At 36.8% G+C, this 17,097-nt stretch overlaps 1 non-coding gene across 1 annotated transcript; it reads right to left on the reverse strand.

Annotated features, from left to right (window-relative positions):
- Positions 1-14,835: 14,835 nt before the first annotated feature.
- LOC122724723 lies at positions 14,836-14,943 on the reverse strand. Its single transcript, XR_006352176.1, has one exon. It is a non-coding gene; the product is annotated as a small nucleolar RNA R71 (small nucleolar RNA).
- Positions 14,944-17,097: the final 2,154 nt, after the last annotated feature.

A 17,097-nucleotide genomic window follows, 5' to 3' on the forward strand; every position in this document is an offset into this window, starting at 1 on the left:
TAAATAAGGAAAGTGCAGTAGTGAAGCTAAATAAGGAAAGTGCAGTAGTGAAGGAAAATAAGGAAAGAACATTCAGCAGAGTAATTTGAAATTCAAATTTCAAATCTTCAAGAGCATTCAAAATTTAAAATTCAAGATTCAGCTTATTCAAGAAATCAAATCTCAAGAAGATGCACTTGCCTCTCAAGCATTCAAAATTCAAAATTCAAAAGTCAAAAGAGGACATTCAAAATTTGAAATTCAAAAGAAGGCTCCACCTCACAAGAAAACTTAGGGCAACACTTCCCTCTATAAAAGCATCACAAGCAAGTGCCGTTCTTCTCTTCCCCCTTGGACTCCATTCGGCCGCACCTCTTCCTCTCTCCAAGACCGTCGGTTCTTCCATCTTCCTTCTTCCTTTCTTTATTTTTTTGGTTTTGTTTCAGCCATGAGTGGCTGAAACCCTTTTTTCTAGTTGAATATTAGGTGAAACTTTGGTTGTTTTATGGATTGGGAGATCTGAACATACATTGTTTATCTTTTGTTTTTCAATATTTATGCAATTTCATGCTTAATTCCATTGTTACTTTGTGGTTTAGATCAATAGAGCCAATTGAATCTTGATTGCAAAGTAATAATTTGTTAGTTTGGATAGTTTTAAGTCCGTGATTGCTTGAATTGTTCAAACACAAGTAACTCTTGGTGTAAAAACTAAGGAAATTGCATGATCTAGCAATATCACCATGTGTTTGGATCGCTAGAATTAGGTCTTTCTATTGCTTAATGCAATTGACAGTTGTTAGATGCCAAAGGTCCAAGGACGTTCCTTGGCAACTTGTTGATTAGTAATTAATTAGAGGACGTTCTCTAATTGATTTATGCTTAAGGAGAGATATGGTGGTGAGAAGCGTCTTCCATCTCCATAACTAATTTATTGAATCAAACAAAGGAATCTAAGTATCAATGATCAATCCCAACAACTAAAGTGGATCCAATTCTTCAACTAGAGCTTTTCTCATATTTAAATCTTCTTTACTTTATTATTTGCTTTACTTTATTACTTTCAGTATTAGTTTAATTCAATCGATTTCAAAACTCCCCTTTATTTTACTTTCAGTTTATTTACTTGGTCTTGATAAGGAAAATAGGTAAGTATCAATTCCCTGTGGATTCGATCATTTTGCCACTATCTACAGTTGTAAAATTGTTGATAACCAAAAAGGTTATTTTTGACCGGCTTCGACAACCGCATAGTCAGTTGGTCACCTGTTCAAGTAGCTACTAGCTCTGTTCATAGTCTTTGACCATTGGAATAGTTTTTAATTTGTGCTCTTGAAGTATTTGCCTTTGCTGAATTTCTTTTTCTCAATGAATTGGGCAAATCAACACCAATTGCTAAAACAAGCCATATTTCATTATTCACACATCTTTCAATTTATTATTCTCTCTAATGAGTAATGTCATATATTTTTTACCATGGCAAGCTCAAAGATTCAATTCAAAAGGACATTTCCAATAATGAATACAACTCACTGCAATTGATTCAACTTAGGTTTAAAGAGTCATCACATCAATGGGGTCATGGAAAGAAAGCTCATTTAACATAGCCTATGTGTTTGAGTAAAGCAAATCAAAACAGAAAAAGAAAAAAACTGTGGCTACATGTGTGTGCAATAAAGCAAAAATAACAAAGATGAAAAATGTGTCCAAACTAAAAATTAAAGCTAAAATAAAAGTTCAGAGATATGCATCCCCACACCTAATTCATGCATTGTCCTCAATGTATTGGAAATATTAAAGTCCAAAGGAAACTGAGTACTCCCCTAGTGTGGTTTGTGTGGTGCGAAACACTAAGCAAGCTGAGAGACGAACAGATGTTCGTCTAGAAAGTCTTATTTGATTGGACATGGCTCAGAACTAGTAGGAATTCAGCTTAGGTGATCAGCCACTAGATTCTCCCTCCGTTTCTTGTCCCTTATCTCCATATCGAACTCTTGTAATAGCAGAATCCACCGAATGAGTCTCGGTTTTGCCTCCTTTTTCTTGATCAGATATCGTAAGGCTGCATGGTCAGAATAGATGATGACTTTAGTCCCCAGGAGGTATGGTCTGAATTTCTCTAAAGCAAATACAACAGCCAAGAGCTCCTGTTCTGTTGTTGAGTAGTTGCTTTGGGCAGTATCCAATGTGCGAGATGCGTAGTGAATCTCGTGAGGTGAGTTCCCCACACGTTGTCCCAAGACTGCCCCCACAACATAGTTGCTTGAATCACACATGATTTCAAAGGGCAAGTTCCAGTTAGGTGCCTGAATGATTGGGGGCAGTCACAAGTAATTCCTTTATCAGATCAAATGTTGTCTTACAATCTGCATCAAAATCAAATGTTCCATCTTGTTGGAGCAATCTGCATAATGGCAGTGTGATTTTGGAGAAATCTTTTATGAATCTTCTGTAGAACCCTGCATGGCCAAGGAAAGAGCGGATCTCTCTAACATTTGTGGGATAAGGCAGATCTTTGATGGTATCCACCTTGGCTTTGTCCACTTCAATTCCTTTGATTGAAATAACATGGCCTAAGATCAAGCCTTGGTTAACCATGAAGTGGCATTTCTCATAGTTAAGCACAATATTTGATTCAAGGCATCTTTGTAGGATCTTTTCTAGATTGGCAAGGCATTCTTCAAAGGAGTTACCGTACACTGTGAAGTCATCCATAAAGACTTCAATGATCTTCTCCATATAATTTGAAAATATGCTCATCATACAGCGTTGGAAGGTAGCTAGGGCATTGTATAGTCCAAATGGCATTCTTCTAAATGCAAAGGTACCAAAAGGACAAGTGAAGGTGGTCTTCTCTTGGTCCTCTGGGGCCACTGGAATCTGATAAAATCCTGAAAAACCATCTAAGCAGCAATAGTGGGACTTACCTGCAAGCCTTTCTAGCATCTGATCAATGAAAGGTAAGGGGAAGTGATCTTTCCTTGTTGCTGCATTTAGCTTCCTGTAGTCCATGCATACTCTCCACCCATTTTGAACTCTAGTTGAAACAAGTTCTCCTTCAGTGTTTGGTACAATGGTGATTCCAATTTTCTTTGGGACTACATGCACAGGACTTACCCATTTGCTATCAGAGATTGGGTAGATGATTCCTTCGTCTAGAAGCTTGACTATCTCCTTTTTCACCACTTCCATCATAAGAGGATTCAGTCTTCTTTGAGCATCTCTGACAGGCTTGCATTCCTCCTCCATGTGTATTCTATGCATGCATGTGGTGGGGGAGATGCCTTTTATGTCATCTATGGTCCATCCTAGTGTTCCCTTGTGTTTCCTCAGTACTTTTAGGAGGCTTTCCTCTTCATGTTGGCTTAATTGATTAGACACTATTATTGGATGTGTCTTGTCAGCTCCCAAGTACATGTATTTTAGGTGTCCAGGAAGAGGCTTCAGATCTAATTCTGAAATTTTCTGACCTACAGTTTGCTGTCTGGGCGGATAGGTGCCTGTCTGTGTTGGGAGGCTGGCTGAGCTGGACTCCGCATGCTCCTTTGGTTTGGGCGATCTGACCTGCGCTTTCTGAATTGGGACAGATGGTCCACTGTTTAGCCGCCCTGCCAAAGTCATTGTTTAGCATATCATCTTGATTCATATCAAAAACTTCCTGACTCAAACAATCAATGATATCTAAACCACAAACAAGAGACATGTCATTGGGATATTTCATAGCATCATAAACATTAAATTTTATTACTTCCCCTTCAAATTCCATGGTCAATGTGCCATCAAGCACATCTATCTTAGTTCTGGCTGTGCTCAAGAAAGGTCGTCCAAGTAGGATGTCTTCAGTAGTGTTGCTATTGTCTTCCTTCATATAAATCACATAGAAATCTGCTGGAAAGACAAGTTGATCTACTTGCACTAGAACATCTTCTAGAACTCCTTTTGGATATACTACAGATCTATCAGCCAATTGAATGACTACTCTTGTGTTTTTCAGTACACCTGTATTCAAAGAATTACAAATAGAAAGAGGCATAATATTAATTGATGCACCTAAATCACACATGGCCTTTTTGATGCCCAAATTGCCAATTTTGCAAGAGACAAAAAATATCCCTTTATCTTTGCACTTGGCTGGGAGTTCTCTTTTTATGACAGCTGTCCCAACTTCTCTCACACTTACCTTTTCTTTTTCAGCAAGCTTTCTGCGATTAGTGCATAGTTCTTTCAAAAATTTTGCATACCTGGGAATTTGTTTCGCAGCATCCAGCAAAGGTATGTTGATCTCCACTTTCCTGAAGGTGTCAAGGATCTCTTTTTCTTCTTTTTCTTTTTGTGATTTTTTAAACCTTTTTGGAAAGGGAGGTGGAATCTTGAAACTTACTTGCTGATTTGTATTCTGCTGGTGTACTGGTGCTATTTGCACAGTCTGTTTGGACAGACAGTTTTCTGGCTGTTTTTCTTCAGCAGCTTATCTTTACAGTTGTGAACTTCCATCATCAGCCTTGACATCTTGAAGCTCTTTCCCACTTCTTAACCTAGTAGCACTTACATTTTGCTTGGGATTAGCTTCAGTTTGAGAAGGTAACTTACTTTGGGATTCAAGCTTGCTCACTGAGGTGGCTATTTGACCCATCTGCTATTGGAGGCTTTGCACAAAATTTTCAATGTCTTCATCATCTTCTCAAGGTGCATATTGGAACTTGGAGGTGCTGGACTTCTTTGATAGTTCTGGTGGTTGTTAGCCCTAGCATAGCTAAAGTTCGGATGGTCCCTCCAACCTGTATTGTAGGTGTTAGAGTAGGGATCATGTCTTGGCTAGCTTTTAAATCCTCCAATTGCATTTACTTGTTGGTCATCCTCATGAAGTGTAGGACATTGATCAGTTGGGTATCCTACATGTGCACATATCCCACATGGTCTTACTCACTAAAGTTGTTGAGCTTGTTGAGCTTGACCTATAACAAGACTTTTCACAGCAGAGGTTAGTTCAGAAATTTAAGAAGTGAGAACAGATGTACTTACATCATTGACTCCTCTTTGCAGTTGCTTTTCATCTCCATATTGTCTAGATGATGCTGCAAGTGTTGAAATCAACTCTCTGATTGCTTGAGGGGTTATATCTTCAATTGAACCTTCATATGCTACATCAATGAATTTCCTTTTGGATGGTAGCAAACCTCCATGGAAGAATTCAATGAGTGATTTATTTGAAATATCATGTTGAGGACAGCTTGTGCACAATCTTTTAAATCTTTTCCAATAATCATACAAATCCTCAATTTCTTTTTGCTTAATGCCACTTATCCCTCTTCTTATGCCTATGGCCTTAGAAGTTGGGAAGTATTTATTCAGAAAAACTCTAACCATATAATCCCAAGAAGTGATTGAATTGGGTGGTAGGTAAAATAACCAATCTTTGGCATAATCATAAAATGAGAATGGGAATGCTCTCAGTTTTACATGCTCTTCAGATATGCCTTGCTGCCTCATGGATGAACATACTATGTGAAATTCTTTCAAGTGCTTATGTGGATTTTTATTCTCCAAACCTCTAAATTTAGGTAGTATATGTATCAAATCTGTTTTGTGCTCAAAAGGGGTTGTCAATGGCGGGTAAGTGACTCGCGGTTGTCGAAGCCGATCAAAAATAACCTTTATGGTTATCAATAATTTACAACTGCAGATAGTGGTGAAAGGATCGAATCCACAGGGAATTGAGTACTTACCTATTTTCCTTATCAAGACCAATAAAATAAACTGAAATAAAAATAAACTGAAGAAGAAGAAAATTGAAAACGAGATAAACTGAAACAAGATAAACTAAAACGAGATAAAACTGAAAGCAAAATAAACTGAAAGCAAAACAAACTGAAACGAGATAAAACTGAAAACGAGATAAACTGAAAGCGGAATAAAAATAAATTGCAGTAAAAGTAAAATGGGGGGTTTGAGATTGATTTGATTAATAAACTACTGAAAGCAATTAAAATAAGCGAATAATAAAATAAAAGAGAAATAAATAATAAGAAAGCTTTAGTTGAAGAGTGGGATCCACTTCAGTTGTTGGGATTGATCATTGACACTTAGTTTCTTTTGATTGATTCAATAGATTAGTTATGGAGATGGAAGACGCTTCTCACCACCATGTCTCTCCTTATAATTAAACCAATTAGGGAACGTCCTCTAATTAATTACTAATTAACAAATTGCCAAGGAACGTCCTTGGGCCTTAGGCATCAAACAATTGTTAATTGCATGAAGAAAGAGAGAGATCCAATCCTAACTACTCAAACGCATGAGATGTTGCTAGATCATACAATTTCTTTGGTTTTTACACCAAGTGTTCTTATGTTTGAATAATTCAAGTAATTACGGACTTAAATCACCCAAACTGACATATTATTACCTTGCAATCAAGAGTCAATTGGCCATATTGATCAAAATAACAAAGCAACAATGGAATTAAGCATGAGATTGTATGAATATTGAATAACAAAAGATAAATAATGTTTGATCAAGTCTCCCAATCCATAAAACAACTAAAGCATCACCTAATCTTCAACTAGAATAAAAGGTTTCAGCCTCTCATGGCTGAAACAAAAATAAAGAATAAAAGAAAAGAAGAAAGGTAGAAGAAGAGATGTGAATCCCGTAGGTGTCTCCCAAGGGGAGTGTAAAAATTGTGTGGAGGCTCCTTATGTGTATTTTTATAGTTGAAAGTGCTGCCCTAGGTCATACTTGCTTCCTAATTAGTGACGAGGCTGCCCAAAGAGCTGAAAAGGAAAGAATCGCGTTGCAAATTATCCAGAAGGAAGGAGGGGCGCAGATCAGGCTTCAAAAGAGGAAGGATGCACGCGGATTGCAGAAGAGGAAGTGGAGTGCAGTCATTGAATGCAGAAGGGAAAGTGAATTTGTCCAGTCTTTCCTTTTTAGGTGGAGCCTTCATTTGAATTTTGAATGCTGAATGCAGAAGAGGCAAGTGCGTCTTCATGAGATCTTGCTGCCTAAATAGGAAGATGACTGCTGCAGTGTGTGCACATCTTTGAACAAGGAAAGAAAGATCTGCGATTTGAATTTCAAATAATCTTCTGACTGAGCTTTCCTTTTTTGCTTTTACTTCTGCACTTCCCTTATTTGAAAACTTTCCTTTTCTAAAAACTTTCCTTATTTGAAAACTTTCTTTTTTTGACACTTTCCATATTTGGCACTTTTTGGCAGTTTTAAGAGCATTTTCTCCAGATTGTCTCTTTACACCTAATATCTGCAAAACATTATTAAAACCATAAAATTAGGCAAAAATGGTGTAAATAAACATCAAGAACATAATGAGAAAGTGGACTAAAATATGCTCTATCAGTAAGTGATGCACCATAGTGCTTGATCATCTGCAGGTACTGCTAGTTCATGAAGAGTCCTTTCTTGTGCCCTTGGAGCTCTTACCTCAGCATTTTCAGCTTCAAATTCAGCAAAGACAGCAGCTGGTTCTGTTTCTCAGAATAGCAAGTTTGACAGCATATTCAACTTTGATTTTAGCAGCAGGGGGACAATATTGTTCTGTTTCTTAGACAGTAGTCTTGACAGTAGGTGCAGAAGGTGATTGTTCAGCAGCATTGTTAAGGGTGGCTTTGAGGCTTGGTTCCTCGAATTGACTTGCTTCCCAAGTCGCTTGATTGTACGCTCAATTTCTGGATCGTAAGGCAGAGTTTCCTTGCATCCAGTCCTAGTCATGAAAGAAAAATAAATTAGTTAAATCAGTTTCCCGGCAGCGGCGCCAATTTTTGACTGTGCGGTTGTCGAAGCCGATAAAAAATAACCTTTTTGGTTATCAACAATTTTACAACTGCAGATAGTGGCAAAAGGGTCGAATCTACAGGGACTTGATACTTATCTATTTTCCTTATGAAGACCAAGCAAACAAATTGGAAGTAAATAAACTGAAAGTAAAATAAAAAGGGTGAGTTTTGAGATTGATTGAATTAAACTAATACTGAAAGCAATAAAATAAAGCAAATAATTAAAGGAATTTAAATATGAGAAAAGCTCTAGTTGAAGAATTGGATCCACTTTAGTTGTTGGGATTGATCATTGATATTTAGGTTCCTTTGTTTGATTCAATAAATTAATTATGGAGATGGAATACGCTTCTCACCACCATATCCCTCCTGAAGCATAAATTAATTAGGGAACGTCCTCTAACTAATCACTAATCAACAAGTTGCCAAGGAACGTCCTTGGGCCTTTGACATCTAACAACTGTCAATTGCATTAAGAAATAGAGAGACATAATTTTAACTGCCTAAACGCATGGTGATATTGCTAGATCATGCAATTTCCTTAGTTTTTACACCAAGAGTTACTTATGTTTGAATAATCCAAGCAATTACGGACTTAAAACTATCCAAACTAACAAATTATTACCTTGCAATCAAGAATCAATTGGCCCTATTGATCTAAACCACAAAGCAACAATGGAATTAAGCATGAAATTGCGTAAATATTAAAAAATGAAAGTTAAACAATGTATGTTCAGATCTCCCAATCCATAAAATAACCAAAGTTTCACCTAATCTTCAACTAGAAAAAAAGGGTTTCAGCCACTCATGGCTAAAACAAAACCAAAAATAAAAGGCCGCCCTAGAATTAATCTAGGCATCTCATATTTTTCCCTCCTCCTACTCTCTCAAATTCGGCCCCCTCTAACCGCCTTCTTCTTCTTCTTCTTCTTCTCTTTTCTTTATTTCTTTGCAATTTTATTATGGCTTTTCGAGACTAAACACTTCCTTTCAATTAAAAGTTAATCAAAATTGATGTTTATTCAAAGTTGTGAGATTATGTTTTTAACTTCTCTTCATCTTATTTCTATTTTCAATTAATTTCTATTTTCGAGTAACACCACCTCCATTATTGTACTATTAGGAATTCAAAAGGTCTATTGAATCTCCTAGGAAGACAACATATTGCTAATTAATCCAATTAAATTCGTAATTTTTTAATTAGGTTAATAACAAGTAGTAATTAGTATATTCATTTATGTTAAAAAATTAATTGATTTAATTTAAATAATTCGCATGTTATTATTGATCAAATTTGGGTTCTTCTCTCTTAAAGTAGTTAACTAATTAAATCTACACGCGTGTTGGGATTATTAGTTAACTAAGAATTAATTTAAGCACATAGCGGATTAATTTAATCATAAGGAATAACTGGTGGGATTCGCGTGTTTGAACACTATAAGCAAACAATATATAATAAAATGAATTATCTTTCTAATCAATTATCAATTGCCAACCTCTAAATGTTGATTACTTTCAGCTAAATTTTAATTTGAATATTTGTTTCGCCATCTTAATTGCATTGTTTTTCTTCTTTCAGTTTTATTTTTAGATCAATTTCTCCAAACAAGAATCCTCTTTTTCTCTCTTTTTGTTTTAAACTATTCTTCTTGTTTTATTAATCATCTAAATTAAATAAAGTTAAGATTTTTGTGGGATCGATGCCCTATCTACAAATTCTTTTAAATTAAGGGAAGATAAATAAGTTTTAATTGACGGATTTGACATCCGTTAAATTTTGGCGCCGTTGTCGGGGACCTTTAACAGTTTATTTTTATTTTTATGACCAGGTCTGAAAATAGTGGAATTCAGTTTGATCTAAAAATCGAGAAGACTATAAAAATGTTTAGAAAAGCAATAAAGTTGTAAAAATAGGCCAATTCGGGATCCTCTCCACCATTTTCCCGATCCCCTCTGCCAACTGAAGACACCACGTCTTCAACACTAACCGAGCCTCCAATTGACACCAACTAAAGAGACACTATGGTCGCAGCTAATGCTGAAGAACAACCTCTTGTATCACATACCTAGTGTTGAACGCACCCCTGGAATTGCGAACAAATATGATTCATATGTTATCAAAATTCCAAGGGTAGGATAATAAAGACCCATATCGTCATCTGAAAGAGTTTTACGTGGTTTGTCAAGTATGAGACCACAGGGAATAACTGACAAACAAATCAAGTTAGTAACTTTTTCTTTTACTTTGACTGAATCTGTTGAGGATTGGTTCTACTATTTACTCCCAAGTTCAATCACCACTTGGGCCCAAATTAGAGACTTGTTCTTAAAAAGATTTTTTTTCAACAACTAAAGCATCATCTATAAGGAAGGAAATAAGTAGAATCAAATAAAGAAAAAATGAAACTCTCCATGAATATTGGAAACATTATAAGAAATTAATTGCAAGTTGTCCAAAATATGAAATCACTCCAAAACAGCTCAACCTTTACTTTTACGAAGGACTTTTGCCATTAGAATGGAGAATAATAGATGTTGCTAGTGGAGGAGCCATTGCAGAGATGGAACCTAAAGAAAGTAAACTTTAACCTCGAAATTGGCTGCCAACTCTAGACAGTATGACCAAGATGAGGATATTCTTAGGAATGCGAATGAGGTAAGTATTTCATCTTTAGATTCTAAAATTTCACAACTTACTGCTGCAATTCAATAATTGACTGCAGAAAATAATGTACAAACTTGTGGCATTTGCAAACAAGCCAACCATCCCACAGATATGTATCCTACCCTTCAGGAAGGTGAGCAACAAGTTAATGCAATTGGAGGATTCAATGGACAATAAAGAAAGTATGACCCATTTTCAATTGCGTACAATCCGGGGTGGAGAGATCATCCGCACATTAGCTATAGGAATAGATAGTAAAACTTCTAGCCAAGAGCAAATTATCAAACTGCAAAATCAGGTATGTCTTTAGAAGACATTATATAATCTCTTGCTAATAGCACTCTTGCTTTTTAACAGGAAATGAAATCCAGCATACAGAATTTGGACAACCAAGTGAGCCAACTTGCTACATCAGTAAGCAAGTTGGAATCTCCCAAACTATGTCAAATCCAAAACAGAATGCAAGCGTAGTTACGCCGCGAAGCAAAAAAATTGAAAACTGCCAACTCGAAGAGGCTTGCCCAAGGTAGTACGATAGACCTGATGCCAAAAGCAAAATTGAAAATTCCAGCAGAGAACCAGCCCCAAAAATCAGAAGTAGAACACCCTCTAATCTAGGTAACACTTCCTCCTTTTCCTGAAAGACTTGCTCAATCAAAAAAGGAAATGAAAGAAAAAGAGAACTTGGAGATTTTTTGCAATAAAATCTAATCCAAGCCGATAGGCATGCTCATAATGGAGTTTGACAGAGAAAAGGTAAAATTTAATGTCTGTGATGCAATAAAGTATCTTGATGATAATTTTTCTCGTTGCAGTATAGATGTAGTTGATCCTCTCGCTCAAGAAGCATTTGAATTAAGCAAAGAAGACAAATTAGAGGTAGTTCTAATTGAAAACTTAACATTGGATTGCCTTGACAATTGCACAACTCAATTTAATGAGGAGATCATAGAAATAGTTTGTTCATTGGACGCACCATAACATAAGGTAAGTACCTCTGACTCACTTTCAATACCGAATCTCACCACAAACTTCTCCCTTCTGTTATTCAGGCACCGGAAATTGAGCTAAAGCACTTTCTGCGCACCTGAAATATGTCTTCTTAGGAAGAGAGAACACCCTCCCAGTCATAGTTTCTAATAAACTGAGTGAGGGTGAAGAAGATAAACTTGTTCAGGTATTGAAAGAATATAAGGAAGCTGTTGGTTAGACAATCGCAACCTCAAGGGATTAAGTCCCTCTACATGCATGCACAAGATCCTCTTCGAAAAGGATAGTAAGCCAAAGAGGGAAGCACAAAGAAGATTGAACCCTCCTATGATGGAGGTTGTAAAAAAAGATGAATTAAAATTGCATGATGCAAGAATAATATATCTGATTTCAGACAGTAGATGGGTAAGTCCAGTCCAAGTCGGGCCCAATAAGATAGAAATAACAGTGATAACTAACTCAAAAAGAGATTTGGTTCCCACTCGTGTTCAAAATAGGTGGAGGATTTTTATTAGATACCTGTGGCCCTAAAAGACCAAGAGAAGACGACTTTCACATGTCCGTTTAGCACTTTTGCCTATAGAAGGATGTCTTTTGGGCTTTGCAATGCACCAGTAACTTTCCAAAGATGTAATAAGCCCTTGGTATGTGGATCTGATGAACTATATGGTGACAAAAGTTTTCCAGCAGGAATTTCAAGAAGCAAAAAAGAGAAATTGAAACATGATGCACAATGATACGTGTGGGATAAGCAGTACTTATGGAAGTTCTATGCTGACCAAATAGTGAGGAGATGTGTCCCTGACAGTGAAATGGAGTCCATTCTTCGTTTCTGCCACTTAGAAGCTTGTGGAGGTTACTTCAGACCTAAGAGGACAGTAAGGAAGGTGTTAGAATGTGGACTCTATTGGCTCAATGTATTCAAAGACTCCTATATGTTCTATAAGGCATGTTCCAATTGTCAAAAGACAAGTAACTTATGATACCGAGATTAAATGCCCCTTGCACCAATGTTGGTAGTTGAAATTTTTTATGTATGGGGCATAGATTTTATGGATCCATTTCCCTCTTAATTTGGAAACCAATATATTCTACTTGCTGTTGACTATGTTTTAAAGTGGGTGGAGGCTAAGGCCACTACAACTAATGATTCAAAAACTATTTCTATTTTCTTAAAAAATCATATATTTGCTAGGTTTGGAGTTCCATGACTACATGTTCTGTAAGGCATGATCCAATCGTCAAAAGACAGGTAATTTAGGATACAGAGATTAAATGCCCCTTGCACCAATGCTGGTAGTTGAAATTCTTTATGTATGAGGTTGATCAGACCAAATTTAGACCCATTTATCATGTTGTTATTAATGTTAATTTATACATTTTCTGCCTAATTCTGTGGTTTTGATCTTATTTTACAGAAAATGGTGTAAAGAGGTAATTTTGTGAAAATGCTTTTAAAACTGCCTAAAAGAGGATAAAACAGAACAAGTTGTTTGCCCAAGCCAAGTTACAGCTGAAGTGAAGATAAATAAAGAAAGTGCAGACAACAGAGTAATTTGAAATTCAAATTTGAAATCTTCAAGAAGTCTTTCCCTTATTAAAAATGTGAAGACACCTCAGCATTCAATTCGGCTTATTTAGGAAGCCAAATCTCAAGAAGACACATTTGCCTTGCAAGAATTTAAAATTCAAAATTCAAAATTCAAAAGAAGGCTCCACCTCATCAAGGAAACCTAGGGCAACACTTTCAGCTATAAAAACATCACAAGAGCCGCACACCACACCTCTTCTACACACCTTCAGATTGCAAGACGCCTTCCTCTCCAAGCCGCTGGTTCCTTCTTCTTCTTCTCTTTCTTTTATTTTTTGTTTTGTTTCAACCATGAGTGGCTGATACCTCTTTTTCTAGTTGAAGATTAGGTGAAACTTTAGTTGTTTTATGGATTGGGAGATCTGAACATATTATGTTTATCTTTTATTTATCAATATTTATGCAATTTCATTCTTAATTCCATTGTTGCTTTGTTGTTTAGATCAATAGGACCCATTGATTCTTGCTTGCAAAGTGATAATTTGTTAGTTTAGATAGTTTTAAGTCCGTAATTGCTTGGATTATTCAAACATAAGTAACTCTTAGTGTAAAAACTAAGGAAATTGCATGATCTAGCAATACCACCATGCGTTTGGGTAGCTAAAATTAGGTCTCTCTATTTCTTAATGTAATTGACAGTTGTTAGATGCCAAAAGCCCAAGGACGTTCCTTGGCAACTTGTTGATTAGTGATTAATTAGAGGACGTTCCCTAGATAATCTATGCTTAAGGAGGGATATGGTGGTGAGAAGCGTCTTCCACCCGATAATTAATTTATTGAATCAAATAAAGGAATATTTGTATCAATGATCAATCCCAACAACTGAAGTGGATTCAATTCTTCAACTAGAGTCTTTATCATTATTGAATTCCTTTACTTTAATTATTTGCTTTACTTTGTTGCCTTTAATTCTAGTTCAATTCATCAATCTCAAAACCCCCATTTTATTTTACTTTCAGTTTATTTACTTAGTCTTGCTAAGGAAAATAGATAAGTATCAATTTCCTGTAAATTCGATCATTTTACCACTATCTACAGTTGTAAAATTGTTGATAACCAAAAAGGTTATTTTTTGACCGGTTTCGACAACCGCACAGTTAAAAATTAGCGCCGTTGCCGGGAAATTGATTTAACTAATTTATTTTTCTTTCATGACTAGGGCCGGACACAAGGAAACTCTGTCTTACGATCCAGAAATTGAGCGTACAATCAAGCGACTTGGGAAGCAAGCAACCCGACTTTGGGAGCAAGCCACCACCGAACCAGAATCTGCCCCCAAGGAGCCAGCAACACACATTGCAGCATCACTTGCTGCAGAAACAGAATCAGCACCTGCTAAACTTGACCAAACAGCTGCGAAGATGGCTGAAATCGATAGACAACCTCCTGCACATGCTGAACCTGCTGTTCATAATGAACTCATACCAGAAAATCCAGCAATGAGGGCACCAATATCAAGAGAAAGAACACTGAGAGAGTTGGTAGCCCCTTTAAGCGATCAAGCACCTCTCTGCATCACCTATCCGCCATTGATAGCCCCCTCTTAAGCTAAAAACAGGTTTGATACACCTCCTACCTAAATTCAAAGGTTTGGAGAATGAAAATCCATATAAGCACTTGAAAGAATTTCACATAGTATGTTCATCCATAAGGCCGCAAGGCATATCTGAAGAGCATGTGAAACTGAGAGCATTCCCATTCTCACTTGATGATTATGCCAAATATTGGTTATTTTACCTACCACCCGATTCAATCACTTCTTAGGATGGTATGGTTAGAACTTTTCTAAACAAATATTTCCCAACTTTTAAAGCCATAGGCATAAGAAGAGAGATAAGTGGCATTAAGCAAAAAGAGATTGAGAACTTGTATGAGTATTGGGAAAGATTTAAGAGATTGTGCACAAGATGTCCTCAACATGACATTTCAGATAAATCACTCATAGAATTCTTCTATGGAGGTTTGCTACCATTCGAAAGGAAATTCATTGATGTAGCATGTGGAGGTTCAATTGAAGATAGAACACCTCAAGCAATTAGAGAGTTGATTTCAACACTTGCAGCAACATCTAGACAATATGGAGATGAAAGGCAGCTGCCAAGAAAAGTCAATGAGATAAGTACATCTGCTCTCACTTCTCAAATTTCTAAACTAACATTTGTTGTGAAAAGTCTTGTCATAGGTCAAGCTCAACAACTTCAGCAAATTAGACCATGTGGGATATGTTCACATGTAGGACACCCAACTGATCAATGTCCTACACTTTAAGAGGATGACCAGCAAGTAAATGAAATTGGTGGATTCAATGGCCAGCCAAGACATGATCCCTACTCTAACACCTACAATCCAGGTTGGAGAGACCATCCGAACTTCAGCTATGCCAGGGCTAACAATTACCAAAATTATCAAAGAAATCCAGCCCAAACAGCACCTCAAAATTCCAACATGCACCTTGAGGAGATGATGAAGTCATTGGCAAATTCTATCCAAAACCTCTAATAGCAAATGGGTCAAATAGCCACCTTAGTGAGCAAGCATGAGTCTTAAGGAAAGTTGCCATCCCAAACAGAAGTCAATCCCAAGCAAAATGTAAGTTCTATCATGTTAAGAAGTGGGAAAGAGTTTTAGGATGTCAAGACTGATAATGGAAGTTCACAAGTGCAAAGACAAGCTGCTGAAGAAAAACAGCGAGAAAACTGTTTGTCCAAACAAACTGGTCAAACAAAACCAGTACACTAGCAAAAGGCAGACCAGCAAGCAACATTCAAGATTCCACCTCCCTTTCCAAAAAGGTTTGAAAAATCACAAGAAGAAAAAGAAGAAAGAGAGATCCTTGAAACCTTTAGGAAAGTGGAGATCAACATACCGTAGCTTGACGCTGTGAAACAAATTCCAAAGTATGCAAAATTCTTGAAAGAACTGCGCACTAACCGAAGAAAGCTTACCGAGAAAGAAAAGGTAAGTGTGGTAGAAGTTGTGACAGCTGCCATAAAGAGAGAACTCCCAGCCAAGTGCAAAGATAGAGGGATGTTTGCTGTCTCTTGCAAAATTGGCAATGTGGGCATCAAAAAGGTCATGTGTGACTTAGGTGCATCAATTAATGTTATGCCTCTTTCTATTTATAATTTTTTGAATGCAGGTGCACTTAAAGACACTAGAGTGGTCATTCAATTGGCTGACAGATCTGTAATATATCCAAAAGGAGTTCTAGAAGATGTTCTAGTGCAAGTAGATTAACTTGTCTTTTCAGCAGATTTCTATGTGATTGATATGGAGGAAGACAATAGCAACACAACTTTAGACATCCTACTTAGACGACCTTTCTTGAGCACAGTCAGAACTAAAATAGATGTGCATGATGGCACATTAACTATGGAATTTGAAGGGGAAGTAATAAAATTTAATGTTTATGATGCCATGAAATATCTGTTAGGGAATTCAGAGATTTACTACAACCCAAACACGCAGCGGAAAAATTAAAATCTCTTATTTCCTTCCCGGGATCTATATGCTTCGTTTAATTCGAAAGGAAGGATAAGCTACTAACCTGTTAGACTCAATGAGAAGATACAATCCTGGACTCAAGGTGCTGCTCTTTCAATGAACACCCGCTATGATATCGACACGAACGTCTCTTATCCTTTTGGAGTGTTAGCTCACTTTGATGGATAAGCTATGTATTTTAATCTGCAGCTTCAAAACGAATTCTCAAAAACATGTCCCCCACAATTCGCAGCAGGAGTTATATACGTTTTTAAGTCTTTCAGTTTTCCCACACTTCTTTTCGTAAAAGAGTTGTGTGCATAACTGTAACGACCCAAAAATCGGACCGCTACCGGCGCTAGGATCCAGATCGGCTTAAGGCCACCGGGACCCGTAGCAAGCCTAACATACATCCTGCATACCTGTTTAATCCCATACATGATCAAACATATACATAAGAATTTTGAACTTTCTCTTTCATTCACCAAGCTTAACCTGTGCATGCACAACTCATAACCATAAACATCAAACCCCACACTGGAGCCCTCAACAAATGCTCCAATGAGGTAACATATCATACATAAAGCCTGGTTTAC

This window comes from Manihot esculenta, chromosome 9 (assembly GCF_001659605.2).
Source record: "Manihot esculenta cultivar AM560-2 chromosome 9, M.esculenta_v8, whole genome shotgun sequence".
Taxonomy (NCBI): domain Eukaryota; kingdom Viridiplantae; phylum Streptophyta; class Magnoliopsida; order Malpighiales; family Euphorbiaceae; genus Manihot; species Manihot esculenta.